Source organism: Grammomys surdaster, unplaced genomic scaffold (assembly GCF_004785775.1).
Source record: "Grammomys surdaster isolate TR1022 unplaced genomic scaffold, NIH_TR_1.0 168, whole genome shotgun sequence".
Classification (NCBI taxonomy): Eukaryota; Metazoa; Chordata; class Mammalia; order Rodentia; family Muridae; genus Grammomys; species Grammomys surdaster.
Window position 1 is genome coordinate 9,374,966 of NW_021604616.1, and position 6,546 is coordinate 9,381,511.

Genomic DNA, 6,546 nt, shown 5'->3' on the forward strand with positions numbered 1-6,546 from the left:
TTTAAAATGAGTCTACAAGGATAATTTCCCCTCTTTGTGTAAAACTGAGAAAATCACATAATCAAGCACTCAAACAAAGTCGTCCTTCCTAGAAAAATCAAACAAACCAACAAACTGAAAGTGTAGAGCCATTGAGAAATACATTTTTCAGCAATGTGTAGCTTATGCACAAATACAAGAACAGTATACATAAATATACATAAATAGAAAATAAAATGAACTAAAACTGGTCAAGCTACATATTTTATATTGTGCCAAAACTTTTTTAAAATGTTTGTAAATTTCAGGAAAATAGAAATATATTAATTGGATCTCTTAGCATTCCTATGCTCCCACTCAGTACTATAGTCATTTCCTTAAAAAGAGTCTTTCCATTTCTTTGCCTTATGGGGACTCATATTGTGAGAGTTGAATAATAAGTGAGTGATGATGGATGATGTATAATTTTTGATAATTTTGTGCAAAAGAGTGTCAGACATTGACACTCTTATATCCAATTACCTTGACAGGGTGATGTCCCATTATTTGTTGCTGTCAAAAGAAGCATTCTAGCCAAGTGACATAGGGGAAAGGTGGTTGTTTGGTTTTAAATTTCAGGTTATAATATATAATGACAAAGAATTAAGGAGCCATATCCTTAAATAATGATGTCTGCAGTCAAGAGCACAGAGAGATTATTGTACTACCACAGTACTCTTCTCTCTTGCCTTACACAGAATCTCTTGCATACACTGAGGATCTTTCTCTTGTACTCATCACACATAGGTCTACCCCAATTTGTTTCCAATGACTCAACAGGGAGAACAATTGAGTTTCATTAGTGTATAATATCCCTCATTTCCTTCTCCATGTAGAAGTTCTGTAATGATATGTTGTACAGCAGAGAGTCCAATTCTCTCAGTACATCTCCCACTATTTCCACATAATCAACTGTCAACTTCCAGGCTGAGAGAGTATGCACGACAAATGTCATATGATGAAATTATAAAGCTAAAGTTTAAATTTGTCTTCTTCCCAGTATGTCCCTGTGTACAATCTTGAGACACACAATACATATATTACTGTGTTGTGATAGATGTGTATCCACTCTAATGGGTTGAAAAGGTGATTTTAAAGGTATGAGGAAACAAGTATTTTGACTAACTACTATAAATGATCAGGGAACTATGTTGAAATTAAAATTATGTTTAAGACTTTGACGCTGTAGTGGATAACAGGGCAGATGTAACAATAATTTCTAGGGGTTATTAGAATCCATCTTGTTCAAAATGTATCTTTACAACTGTTAGGGATTTACACATGTAAAACAGAGATGTGTCTTGCTAAGACACCCAATTCATGTCCAGTTTCCCCATAGAGAAGTGACTAGCTAAAGTAATATTATTTTTAGTAGAACCATATCAGATACATACCATATAACATGTAGTTTCATATGAATAACACTTTCTACTCTAACGATTTGAATATCCTTGATCCAGGGAGTGGCAGTATTAGTAGGTGTGCCCTTGATGGAGTAGGTGCAGCCTTGTTCAAGTATGTGTGTCATTGTGTTCATGGACTTTCAAACACTTATCCTAGCTGCCTGGAAGTCAATCTTCTTCTAGCAGCTTTCAGATGAAGAGATAGAACTCTCCAATCCTCCTGCATCATGCTTGTCTGGACACTGTCATACTCCCACTTTGATGATAATTAACTGAACCTCTGAAACAGTAAGCCAGCCCCAATTAAGTGTTCTCATTAGAGTTGCTTTGGTCATGGTGGCTTTTCACAGCAGTAAATCCTTAACTAAGGTATCTACATTGTAGTAGATAAAAAATATTTTTTAATCTCTTGTCTGCTAATATTTTTTATAGATGTCTTCATGTTTCATTCTTCTACAACACCTTAGGACAATATTCACACTAATTTTAATGCAAAGAGAAGGTGTGCTGGAATATATGAGACATGAAAAAGGCACACAGAGTTTATGAATGTAGTTCGTCAGAGAAATATGAGGAAATTCCTTAGTATTTCAAAAGAGCCTGGGGGCTAGATCTTCTGGACCTGACAAAAATGACATGAGCTACTTGTACACCATCCATCATGGAGAGACTATTCAAAGAGTTTCCTGAAAAATTAATGCCTGATATGACAGACTGATGTCCCTAAACTTAACTACATATGATCCATTTGAGAGCAGCAGAGCAACTCTAATGAGTAGAAAAAGTGATTTTAAATGTATGGAAAAATATTTTGGCACACTAAAATGCTATAAAGGATCTGATGCCAATGTTAAAATTACAATGAGATGAAATTTGCATTGAAGGCCTGAATATTAGGGCAGATATAATGATAATTTTAACTTCGGATTCAATTTGGACACCACAAAATTATTTATGCTTTATCTGGGGATTGGTACATTGTCTCAGATAAAACAGAAACTAAATATATTTAATGTATTGAACCAAAAGCTTAGGTATTGAGATAAAAGTTATATGTGGCACATATAGCCTTGGAATTATGTGGAAGAAATTTATGATAACAGTGGAAAACACAAACAAGTATTTCTGCAATGTCATTAAAAAGCCAGAAAATACGGCATGTTCTTAATAAAGATAGAAAAATGTTATAAAAAATAATTAAAGACTGTCCATCTTCAGAATTATGGATGTTGTTTTAGAAAAAATACAAAAAGGAGACTATTAACTATTTTGAATGTAAGATAGGTCTACAGAAAAGTCAGTAACAGAAGGTACAGTTTTAATATGATCAGTTACAAACTGTTCATTATTACTGGGAGATATTATATATCCTTAACATTTTTCTTGTTCAAGTCACAGTATATCTTAGTGAGTAACACAAAGCCTTTACTCACCATTTAATTAAGTCCTTAAGAGGTATTTATGATGATCATTGGAATAACTTGGCACATTAAAACTGATAATTGCATGGCTCATGTATACAGTAAAATGAAACATGTTTTTACATATTATAACATAAAATGTACTATGGGTATTCTGTAGAATCCTATAGATCAAAGAGTTGTGAAAAACTCTAACTTATTCAAATAAGGTAATAATAAAACTGAAGAGGAATATGCAGTCTCCTAGAGAAGGATTACATAATGCTTTATTAACTTAATAAATTGGAATGTCAGTAAAGCAGTCTTAAAAATCTTGACAGACTGATTTGCCTAACCTTAACTACATATGACCTATTTGACAGGGGCAGAGCTACTGTAATGAATAGAAAAAGATATTTTAAAGGTATGGAAAAATATTTTGCAAAGTACGATGGAGGAGACCCAGAAGACAGTAAAGTAGAGGAAAATGTGAAAGTTGATCCCCTCACATGAGAACAGCTCAAAGAGAGGTGAAAAAAACTTTGAAAAATTACTACCTCTTCATGATTATGATATTTGTGGTAACTCTACATATAACAATGGTCAATTTTTTTTCCTGAACACCTAAAACTAGCCGTGGGATAAGTGGAGGAGAAATACATGTCTCTACAGTAGCTAATGAAGCTTTTTGGCATCACTGGATTTCTTGATTTATTGTTGCATGTCATCCATTCATAAAACATAATTCGTGATGTGAACCAATAGTACAGTTTCTTTATGTAGTCCAAAATGCCTTAAAAACATGGACAGGTGCTATTCATATGCTCATGCATAGAGCAGACCCAACATTTGTTCTTTGGTGCACAACACAAATGTTTTACTGTATTAATACAAAAAAAAGTCTCTACAATGTGACTTATAATTTTGTGAATTTTCAGAGCAAACCCACCAGACACAAACAAAGTTAGTATCATCCTGAAAGATTTTTCTTCAAGATGGTAAGTTCAGCATCTCTTCCTGAGTCTTGCCTGGTAAAGGTATTTGCTCCAAATCTACATACAAGACATCTTCAAATAGGCTAGCCTTAGGTGTTCCAGCCTCACAGAGTGTATCAGGTAGGCCTGCAGTTTTATAGTAACAGATGGTCCCCAAAAGTCTGTATATTGAATGAAACAGCCAGTTTTCCAAAGACTTGGCCAACATCTCAAATTTCATGGTGTCTAAACATGTTGTTGCCACCAGACAACAGGAAGCTTTCGATAGACAGCAATTCTTTCTTTCCTTTGAGAGGTGGGGTGAATGATTCCTATTGTTAGCTTTTGGTCATATAGAAAGGTTGGTTGCAAGTTCTTAATGATAAGGGATGAAAAAAATATATTCACTGATCTGTTTCTCTCCCTCATTTCTCCTTTTTCTTCTGTCTAGAGTTAGGGCATGAAATTAGGGAAAAAATGTGGTAAAAAGGAAAAGAAGAATAAAATATTGTATCTTGTTCTAAAGTAAGAAAGTGACTAGAGTATGGAATATCTTATTGGTAAGGATTATTATAAGATGACTGAAAATTTAATGTTCTAAGTACATAATTATGTTAATAATAAATTTAAGACGTATGTCTAACTACTTGTCTTTGCTAAATGCTCATCCCCAAGCTGTTAAAAAATCTAGATAAGCAACAACATATGATTGTTGGTCCTCCAAGATATATCCTTCTTAGGCTCAGTGATTTATACAAAAGACCCAGTCCATGAGAAGTTTTAAGAAGGTGCTTGCTAGCTAAAAAGGGAGTAATTTGCCTTTTCTCTGGGAAGCAGAAATCACGTCCTTTCCATTGCTGTAGGACTGGTACCTGTTGCCATGTGAAGGTTAATGCTGTCTACAAGGACTTCTCCATGATTTTCAGGAGGACAGTTTTGTCAAGTTAGAATTATCCTATTTCCTTTAACCCATGGAATGATTATTTAGGTGTCTTCATTATGCATATTCTCACAGTCTGTTAAGCGGCCTATCTCCTTATGTACTGTCCCTTAAACATTTGTTTTGGTAAAAAAAAAAAAAAAGAAAAGTGCTTGATTTTAAATTCCTTATTTTAAATTTCAAGACATATAAAAGCTACTATTATAAACTGTTAGTAATAATTAAGAAATTCATATTGGAAATCAGTAACTCTTTAAATAATCAAATTCTTTAATGCATTCAGAACTACCATTGTAATTATGGTCAGAATTGATGCACTTAACTAAACGAATAAGCCTTACACTGTCTTTTTATGTGTGTTCCAGCTTAGTCTTAGGAAAATTAACAAGAAACAAGCAAATGTTTTCTATTTAGATGAACTTTAGATATACTGGTAGTTCTTACACACTTTAGATATCTTCAGAATGGGACATTTAAAATATTTTAATTATAAAAAAGTTGTTATACAGAGATACATCAAGTTAAGGAAGTATTCTGAATCTTTTCATAAGAAGATGATGGGTTAAAATCAATCTTTACATTGTGTTTGGTACAAATGTGTCAAAACTAGTCACTAGGCTATAAACTGCCCTTTACCTTGATGGATGACAGTAGAGGCCAAATGATTGGCAGGCAAGACACTGGTTAGTCAGTTTTGTGAAGTCTCCTAGACAAAATAGAACACTCTTCCAAAGTTTCTGCTTCAATGTCAGATCACTCAGAACATCTAGGCATGAATGCCAAAAAATGGATGTACCTACTACTATCGGTAAATTTTGAGTGACTATCCAAGTATCCAGTAAATCTCTGTCATTCTATTTAAACCAAAAGGTCCTTGGTCTTTACATGTTTTTTACTCAAGTATAATTTATCCCTTTCATGACTTTAATTGGTTTGAAAAATAGAAGAATTATAGACTTCATAAGTCCAGAGCTCAACATTTATCAATGAAGTTCTGACATTATTATTATAGTCACAAGCCCCAAATCTAAAATATCATTTGTTTGCCATCTAAGTATAAACTTTTAATGCAATTTTCATAGTGCTTATTAGACACAAACCCTCTACAGAACTTAGGATTCAACAAGATAGAGGGTAGAAGTGCTATGTTGAAAGTTGTTAAATTCAAATGAACTGGACATTGTAACAATAATTCTTACAATGAGAGTTCTCATGTTTTCTTATTGTATAATGTTTACAATTATTAGAGATAAAGTCCCTTTCTTGGACTAAAGCAGAAAATGTTGGGATAAGTTACACCAATGAATATTGTATACAGTGGCTTGGAAACTGTTTCCCATATTTCATACTAGTTAGTTCCCAGCAAAAAATCTGCAATGTATTAATTTTCAGTGTTTTTTTACCTACAATGCTTTTTGAGCATTTTCCTTTTTCACTTAGTTGGCTTCGTCTGATGTTACCTGTGAGGATGAGCTTAAAATGTTTTTCATATTAAAAGTTTCTTCCTTCATGTAGTTAGACAATTCATCCCTAAAGAATATCAATGCTGAGCTTTTAATGTTAGTAGTCTTTGCTGAAGTCATAGTGCCTTTGGCTAGTCAAGAATATGAAAAAAACCCTATTTATGAACTTGTTTTTCACTTGAATAGAGGACTCAGAAACACAGTCCAAGGGAAAGGATAGTTTCAAAATTCCCAATGGCTTTCCAAATCCCATACAATGATTAGTGTGACAGACTTAGTCATCAACATATTCAAAACATACATGGTTGTAAAAACATTAACCAAGAATATATGTACTGGACACTGAGT